The 8,589-nt window shown below is 42.8% G+C and overlaps 1 long non-coding RNA gene across 2 annotated transcripts; it reads left to right on the forward strand.

Moving 5' to 3' along the window:
• The first annotated feature begins 3,535 nt into the window (after positions 1-3,535).
• On the forward strand, positions 3,536-7,630 carry LOC132539500 (uncharacterized). 2 transcript variants are annotated; one of them, XR_009550835.1, is made up of 3 exons: positions 3,536-3,789; positions 6,218-6,466; positions 7,531-7,630. It is a non-coding gene; the product is annotated as an uncharacterized LOC132539500 (long non-coding RNA). The 2 variants fall into 2 exon arrangements; XR_009550836.1 differs by having other exon boundaries at positions 6,218-6,446.
• The last annotated feature ends 959 nt before the right edge of the window (positions 7,631-8,589 follow it).

Raw genomic sequence — 8,589 nt, forward strand, 5'->3', positions numbered from 1 at the left:
CTTTGGTTAGGTTTACTCCTAGCTATTTTATTGTTTTTGTTGCTATAGTAAAAGGAATTGATTTCTGGATTTCAATTTCTTCTAACTTAGTGTTTGCATAAAGGAATGCCACTCATAAATAAATATATTTTTTAAAAAATAAATAAATATTAGGGGGCCAGGCAGTGGTACAACACTATTTGAGTGCACAGGATACCACGCAGAAGGACCCAGATTCCAGCTTTTGCTCTCCACCTGCAGGGGGGACACTTCACAATCAGTGAAGTTAATATTGCAGGTGTCTCTGTCTTTCTCACTCTGTCACCCCTCCCCTCTTAATTTCTCTCTGTCCTATCAAATAAGGAAAAATGGCAGCCAGGAGCATCATGTAGGCACTGAGTCCCAGCGATAGCCCTGGTGGCAAGAAAGAGAGAGAGAAAGGCAGAAAGAAAAAGAGAGAGAGAGAAAGGAACCAGCAAGAGAAGTTCTGGTGAATAAAGAAACTGAAAAAGATGTGAGTACAGTTATATATAAACAAGCATTGATCATGGAAATAGTAACGCAATGGTGAATCATTTGAGGATACAAAGGCTAGGTGGTATTATAATACTTGACACAATTAACATAAAATGAGAGAAATATGATCAAAGTTAGAATGTACTGAAGGTTTTGCATTACTGAGGGGGAAGTTTAAACCAGTAAGGTTATTATTATTTTTACATTAAAAAAATATTTATTTATTCCCTTTTGTTGCCCTTGTTGTTTTATTGTTGTAGTTATTGATGTCGTCATTGTTGTATAGGGCAGAGAGAAATGGAGAGAGGAGGGGAAGACAGAGAGGGGAAGAAAAAGCTAGACACCTGCACACCTGCTTCATCACTTGTGAAGTGACTCCCCTGCAGGTGGGGAGCCAGGGGCCCAAACCAGGATCCTTACACCAGTCCTTGCGATTTGCGCCATGCACCACCTGCGCTTAACCCGCTGCACTACCGCCCGGCTCCCTAAGGTTATTATTATTATTATTTCAGTTAGAAAGAGACATTGAGCACACAATTTCAGTGATAGCAGGGCATTGGGCTGAAGAGATAAGCCACTGGGTAACACCAGAGGAAGCTTGTCGTATGCTTTACATTGGTTTGTTCTAGCCCTCCCCCGCCAAGAGAATTAGATCAATCCAGTTAATTTCGCAGGCCCGCTTGGCCCCGCCCCGAAGGAACCCCGCGAGAGTTCCACAGTTGGAGGGTTCCTGAGTTCGAGAGTTTCAGAGTTACAGAGTAAGAGAGAGTTCCACAGTGGAAGAGTTCCTGAGTTCCAAGAGTTCGAGAGTTGGAGAGAGAGTTCGGGGAGTGCCAGAGTTTGAGAGTTGCAGAGGAAGAGTTCCTGAGTTCCTGAGTTCCAGAGTAAGAGAGAGTGCTTGTGCCGCGCAAAGAGACACCAGAGTTCTGTTTGGTGATTAGTTTGTCTTAGTTTATGAATCGTTGTTCCTGAATAAAGAAATACAGCTTCCCTGCCCAGCCGTTGTCTCCGCGTCTCTGTTACCTGCCCGTGAAGCTAGCCCGCCCAGCAAGAGCCTTCCGAATTTTAACAACAGAAGCTTCTGTGCTGTGACCTCTGTCCCTTTGTCTTCCAGTCACTTTCTTGAGTGAAAAGGTTGTCCTGACGTGATCCAGGAGGTGGTGCAATGGATAAGCACTGAACTGTCAAGTATGAGGTCCCGAGTTCAACCCCCAGCAGCATATGTACTGGTGTGATGTCTGGCTCTTTCTCTCGCTCCTCCTCTCATTCTCATTAATAAATAAATAAAGTTGGTTTTTTGGTTTTTTTTAAAAGGTGGTCCTGAATGGTAAAAACACACATGGGGGATCCTCTGGGGGTGAATCACAGTACTTCGAAGTGTGTGAGTAAAGATTACAACACCCCAATTAAGACAGAAAATATTAAAAACATATTTCATCTAGGAATAAAGCTTTGGGAATTGGAACTGATTAAGAAGGAACGTGTAATTGACCGAGAATCTTATAGGCAACAACTCCAGCTAAGTTACAGGAAGCTTTGGGAGAATATATAAGCAGTGTTGGCAGCAGAGATGGGGGAACAGCAGCTTTCAGACCCATGGTGGGTTGCTTTTCAACTTACATGTTCAGTAGCATTTTCTGACTTGGGTTTCCTCAGTCCTTCCAACAACTCTGTAAGTATCAAATCCCCTGTAGTAAATTCCTTTTACACCATCACATTAGCAAAATCGTAAAGCATGCCAACACCAAGTACTGGCAAGAACATGAAATGATTGGAACTTTTATTCTCCTGGTGGGAGCACAAGTCAGCGTAACCTCTCTAGAGAGAAACTTGGCAAAATCAAGCGTTGCTGAAGTTGTATATGCTACAACCCAGCAAGCTCACTCTCAAATGTATAGTCAGCTCATGGGCATGAGGAGAAATGCATGCAGATATTCATTATAGTTTTTGTTACAGTCCTAGACCTTCCACTAAAAGATTCCTTTGGCCTGAAAACTCCATTCCTTCAGAGAGCTACAGCTCACTGGAACTCCTTCCTGTCTTTGTCCAAATGTCAGCTCAGGAACAACCCCATTAACATTGTCAGCCATCCCAGCTCTTCTCATCCCTTTATTTTGCTTTTTTCCTCACAGAATTTCCAACATAGTATGCAGCCTTTATTGATTTATTTTTAATTTTTAAAATATTTATTTATTTTTCCATTTTGTTGCCCTTGTATTTCTTTTTTAATTTTTTAAATTATTATATTTATTTTCCCTTTTGTTGCCCTTGTCATTTTTTATTGTTGTTAGTTATTGTTGTAACTGATGTTAGATAGCACAGAGAGAAATGGAGAGAGGAGGGGAATATAGAGAGGGGGAGAGAAAGACACCTGCAGACCTGCTTCACCACCTGTGAAGCGACTCCCCTGCAGGTGGGGAGCTGGGGGCTCGAACCGGGAACCTTACACAGGTCCTTGCCCTTTGCGCCACTTGTGCTTAACTCGCTGTGCTACCACCAGACTCACTGTATTTCATTTGTTTTATTGTTGTAGTTATTGTTGTTATTGTTGTTGTTATTGGATAGGACAGAGAGAAATGGAGAGATGGGGGAAGACAGAGAGGGGGAGAGAAAGACACCTGCAGACCTGCTTCAGCACTTGTGAAGCGATGCCCATGCAGGTGGGAAGTCGGGGGCTCCAACCGGGATCCTTATGTGTACCCTTGCGCTTCGCGCCACGTGCGCTTAACCCGCTGGGTTACCGCCCGACTCCGGTATACAGCGTTTAATATGTTCACTGTGCCTACTAACCATTTCCCCTCCATCCTCTATAAGTCCCCTTCTTCTTCTTCTAGCGTTTGCCCTTCTTCCGTAGCCAGTCAACAGCGTCAGGTTGAAAGCTGTCAGGAGCTGCTTGTTGCTGGCTTTGAAAGTGACTGGGATCCACGTGGATTCAGTCGCTAGGAAGGATCGTCAGTTTCCCCAATGAATGGGTCCTCACGGGATGCACCACGAGAAGGTCGATCCAATGCATAAGTCCCCTGAAGACACAGATCTCTTTCATCCTTTGTTCACTGCTACGTTCCCATATGTAGTGCTTGAAATCAAAGTCAGGACCTCATACTTGTAAGTTGGGTCCTCTACCCATGGTGCTACTTCCTGGACCACTCAACCCACTTCTTCTTTCAGACAGACAGAAACAAACAGAGCAGAGGCCCCACAGCACCAGAGATTCCTCTGACACCATGGCTCTTCCATGAGGTACTGGTACTCAAACCTGTACCTTGCACGAGAAACGTGCCCTTACTTCCTCAGGTATCTTTCCAGCTATGTTTGTTAATTTTTAAAATATTTATTTATTTATTCCTTTTTGTGGCCCTTGTTTTATTGTTGTAGTTATTATCATTGTTGTTGTTGTGTCGTCGTTGTTGGACAGGACAGAAAGAAATGGAGAGAGGAGGGGAAGACGGAGAGGGAAACAGAAAGATAGACACCTGCAGACCTGCTTCACCGAGACTCCCCTGCAGGTGGGGAGCAGGGGACTGGAACCGGGATCCTTAGGCGGGTCCTTGCGCTTCGCGCCACCGCCCGACTCCCTGTTTCTTAATTTAAAAAATAGTTTTCTAGACTTTATTTACTCTATTTGATAGAACAGAGAGAAATTTAGAGAGAAGGGAGCTAGAGAGGATGAGAGAGAGAGAGACACCTGCAGCACTGATTCACCACTGGTGATGCTTCCCCCTGGAGGTGGGCTTGAATGCGCATGGGAGCACATGCACTAAACCAAGTGTGCCACTGCCCAGCCCGTTTCTTAATTTTTGTAAGTGCTTTCATATTTACATGTCCTTCAGCCTGCCTTTGTTGTTTAGTGTTATGATTTTTACATTTATCTGTATGGATACATGAAGCTCTAAACTGTTCATTTTAACTGCTGAGTAGTATTCCACTGTAATGAATGTGAATTGCTGATGTAGCAGTTCCCCTATAGGAGAACCCTGAGGTTATTTCCAAATCTTGGGGAATTCATTACTTAACTCAGTCCACCAATTTTTGTTGAATGTCTACTTCTGCAGTCAAGATCCTAGGCACTCTGATTATCTCTCTTTCCTTCTTTCCCACTAATAATTGAATGAATAAATCTTAGAAGAAGGCATCTGGGAGGGGGCTGGGCAGTGAAGCACCCAGTACTATGCACATAGCACCCAGTATTATGCACAAAGACCTGAGCGAGGACCCGGGTTAGAAGCCCTGGTCCCCACCTGCATCAGGGACATTTCATGAGCCATGAAGCAGACCTGTTTGTTTGTTTGTTTGTTTAATACCAGAGCACTGCTCAGCCCTAGCTGATGATGGTGCTGGGGATTGAACCTGGGACGTCAGAGCCTCAGACATCAAAGTCTTTTGCTGAACCTTTATGCTGTCTCCCCAGCCGTGAAGCAGGTCTGCAAGTGCCTTTCTCTTTATCTCCCCCATCCCTCTCAGTTTCTCTCTGTCTTATCAAATAAAGCAGGGGAAAGAAAAAGGCTGTTGGGAGTGGTAGATTCCGTAGTGCCAGCACCAAGCCCCAGAGATCACCCTAGTGGCAAAAGAAAGAAAGAGAAAGAAGGAAAAGAAAAGTCACTGGGGGGGCCGGGTGGTGGCGCACCTGATTGAGTGCACATGTTACAATGTATGAGGACCCCGGTTCAAGTCCCCGGTCCCCACCTGCAGGAGGAAAATTTCACGAGTGGTGAAGCAGTGCTACAGGTGTCTCTATCCCCCTTTCCCTCTTGATTTCTGGCTGTTTCTATCCAATAAATACATAAAGATAATAAATTTTTTTTTAAAGTCTAAAAAAAAGAAAAGCCATTGGGAGTAGTGAAATCACACATGCACGAGGCTCCATTCCCCATTCAAAACTAAGTAATATATAACACAATACTGTGTATAGTTCCTATTGCATATATACATGCAATAAATTATAACAAAATTTAAAGCTAATGATAAGTATTGAATTCAGGATAGAGAACAGAGGAACAGCAGCAGTATAATAAGGGTTCCTATTACTTCTGTAATCTTTTATTTCTAAGTTGAGAAGTGGGCACATAGATGTTAATTTTCCTGTTACCTCAATCTTTCTCTATGCCTGAACTTTTTCATAATATTAAGTAAGGTAACGGTTACGGTTACTACATCTATGAATAGTTGATATTTATTTATGTGGAGCTTGTTTTGAGCTGGACACTAATGAGTACTTCATATATGACTCAAATTGTCATAAGAAGTGTGTAAGGTGGAGTAGGGCACCAAAGTAAAAACCCTGGGTTGAGGGTGAGAGTGGATGTTCAGCTTCATGGGGTGGGGGTGGGGGTGGGTGTGGGGGGAGGATGGGATGGGACATAGTCTTTTGGTGGTAGGAATGGTGTTTATGTACACTCCTATCAATTTGTAGTCATATCAATCACTATTTAATTAATATGAGAGGGGAAAATTGATTGAATGTCTCAAACTTTTTAAGTCACAGACTGAGTCTTTTTAATACATAGACTCAGTCTTTGATATGTTGACTCTCTTAAAAGCTTAGACTAGGAAGAACAAAAGCAACCGGTGGCACAGCTATATACAAATAATGTCAAAGGACATAAATTATGGTGATGTTGTGTATGACACAGTAAATCCTAACAAAGGAATATTTCAAAGTTAACTCAATTGCACAATAATATGATTATAGAAATAACTATCTATTGTTTTCTTAAATCCTAAGACAGCAGGAACCTCCCACTTCCTCTATAGAGCCTATATTTCCCCCAGTCCTGGAACCTCTAGGGTGGGGCTCACTTTCCTGCATGCTTCTCTCAATTCATACCAAATGATATTGTATCCGCCGATCCCAAACTTATCAACTCAACGAGTACCACCTCAGCATGCTTCACTTCAGACTGTGTCCAGAGATGTCAGGCATGGAATGTCAACCCTTCACCCTCATTACTTGGGTGAGACCTTTCCTTTCAAGGTATTCTCTAATTCCATTCCAGGAGGTTCAGATCCTAACAAAGTTCCAAAACCTAGATATAGACCAATCAGGTCCTGTAAGATAAGAGTACATGTTCACATGTATCTATAAATTAGAGCAAAATATATACCTGAAAGCAAAAATACACAATAGTCTGTAGTGAGTCAGCATAAAGTTCATAATGAAATAGTGTCTACTTAGACTTAGATACCCTCCTCACCTACTTCCTATTACAGTTCTCTCACTCACTCCAAAGCTAACTTCATCAAAGCAAGGACTGCAAAAGCTGAATAAGGGCAAGAGACTGGCATACTTTAATGATGACTCTTTAGTCACTATCAGGCCACCCCATCAGCTGGGGCCCTAATTGGGGAGTCCTGAGATTCCCAAACAGACATGATGGGCCTAGACCTTGAATAAATCCCTCTCTCCATTGTTATTGGTCATCTCTATCAGGAACAACAAAACAGACCTCTTTGTGGGCCCCCATAGGACCTTGCCCTCAATTTGGATCAACAATGGTAGAGAATGTTCCATCCTCCGAAGGAAGGCTGGACAATATACTCTATGCTATACCTGAGGAAGATGGGTCCTGATATTGGGGCAGCTTGGAACGTTCCTACTTATGACCACACAATGTGAGCTCAGATCACAGGGATGCAGAGGTCACATAGGCTCCTAAGCTGAATATGGGCCCCAGGTCACATCAAATTGATGGGGTTTACAATCAACAATATTTGCACATCTTTCCCATATTTGGGAGTTACTCTCTTGCCTGATCCAGCTTTCTGGTCCTTCTGCCAGCCATGACATCACCTCCCCAGACAATAATTAGGATCCACTTGCATATCAGATTTCAGGCTCAGGCAAAAAAACAAAACAAAACAAAACAAAAACAAACAAACAAAAAACCACAGGCCCTTTGGAATATAACTAAAATATGCCTACTAGCTATCTACAAAAGAGGCCTCCCCAACTCTTCACCTGCACTATTCCAGCCTTTAGGTCCATGATTGGTCAACAATTTGTTTGGCTTTGTACGTTAACTCTCTTTCAACCACCAGGTTCTAGATGCTAGCAGGATGCCAACCAGACTTCCCTGGACAGTCAACCTCACCAAAGTGTCCTGGAGCTCTGCTTCCCCAGAGCCCTTCCCCAATAGGGAAAAAGACAGGCTAGGAGTATGGATTGACCTGGCAACGCCCATGTTCAGCAGGGAAGCAAATACAGAAGCCAGACCTTCAACCTTCTCCATCCCACAAGGACCTTGGGTCCATACTCCCAGAGGGTTAAAGAATAGGAAAGCTATCAGGGGAGGGGACGAGATACAGAGCTCTGATGGTGGGAATTGTGTGAAGTTGTACCCCTCTTATCCTATGGCTTAGTCAATGTTTCCTTTTTATAAATAAAAAATTTTTAAAAAGAAGTGTGTGGGGGGGCTGGGGAGACAGCCTAATGGTTATATTAACTACTCTCATGCCTGAGACTCTGAGCTCCCAGGTTCAATCCCCAGTACCACCATAAACCAGAGTTCAGCAGTGCTCTCAAAAAATGATGATGGTGGTGGTGGTGGAATAGAAAAACCTTTATAACTTACTCAAGACAAGATTGTGAATCTGATCTGGAAGAAAACAGATTGACTCCAGGTTTAACTACTATACAAAATTCTCTCTCTCTCTCTCTCTCTCTCTCTCTCTCAACATTGATCAGCTCTAATTTACAGTGGTGCGGGAACTGAACCTGGGGACTTTGAAGCCTCAGGCAAGAGAGTCTCTTTGCATAACCATTATGCTGTCTACCCCCACCCTACAAAATTATCTCTATTTTAGCAGGTTCTTAATATTCAGTTGAGGCAGAAGTGTAATTTTTGAGAGCCAACATAGTTCAGATATGTCAGTAATTGAATATGGCTCAACCAGATAAATGACAAATAAAGACAAACAATTGAAATCATGTCACAAAATTCAGTGATGACTCTGATATTGCTTTTAAACACATAAATTTGTCTGCATGCATATCATAAGTGCTGTTGCTATCCAAGCACAAAGGGAGTAAAGTTTTTATATTTATTTATTTACTTATTTATTTATTTTATGAGAGCACTGCTCAGCTCTGGTTATGGT

Source organism: Erinaceus europaeus, chromosome 7 (genome assembly GCF_950295315.1).
Source record: "Erinaceus europaeus chromosome 7, mEriEur2.1, whole genome shotgun sequence".
NCBI lineage: Eukaryota > Metazoa > Chordata > Mammalia > Eulipotyphla > Erinaceidae > Erinaceus > Erinaceus europaeus.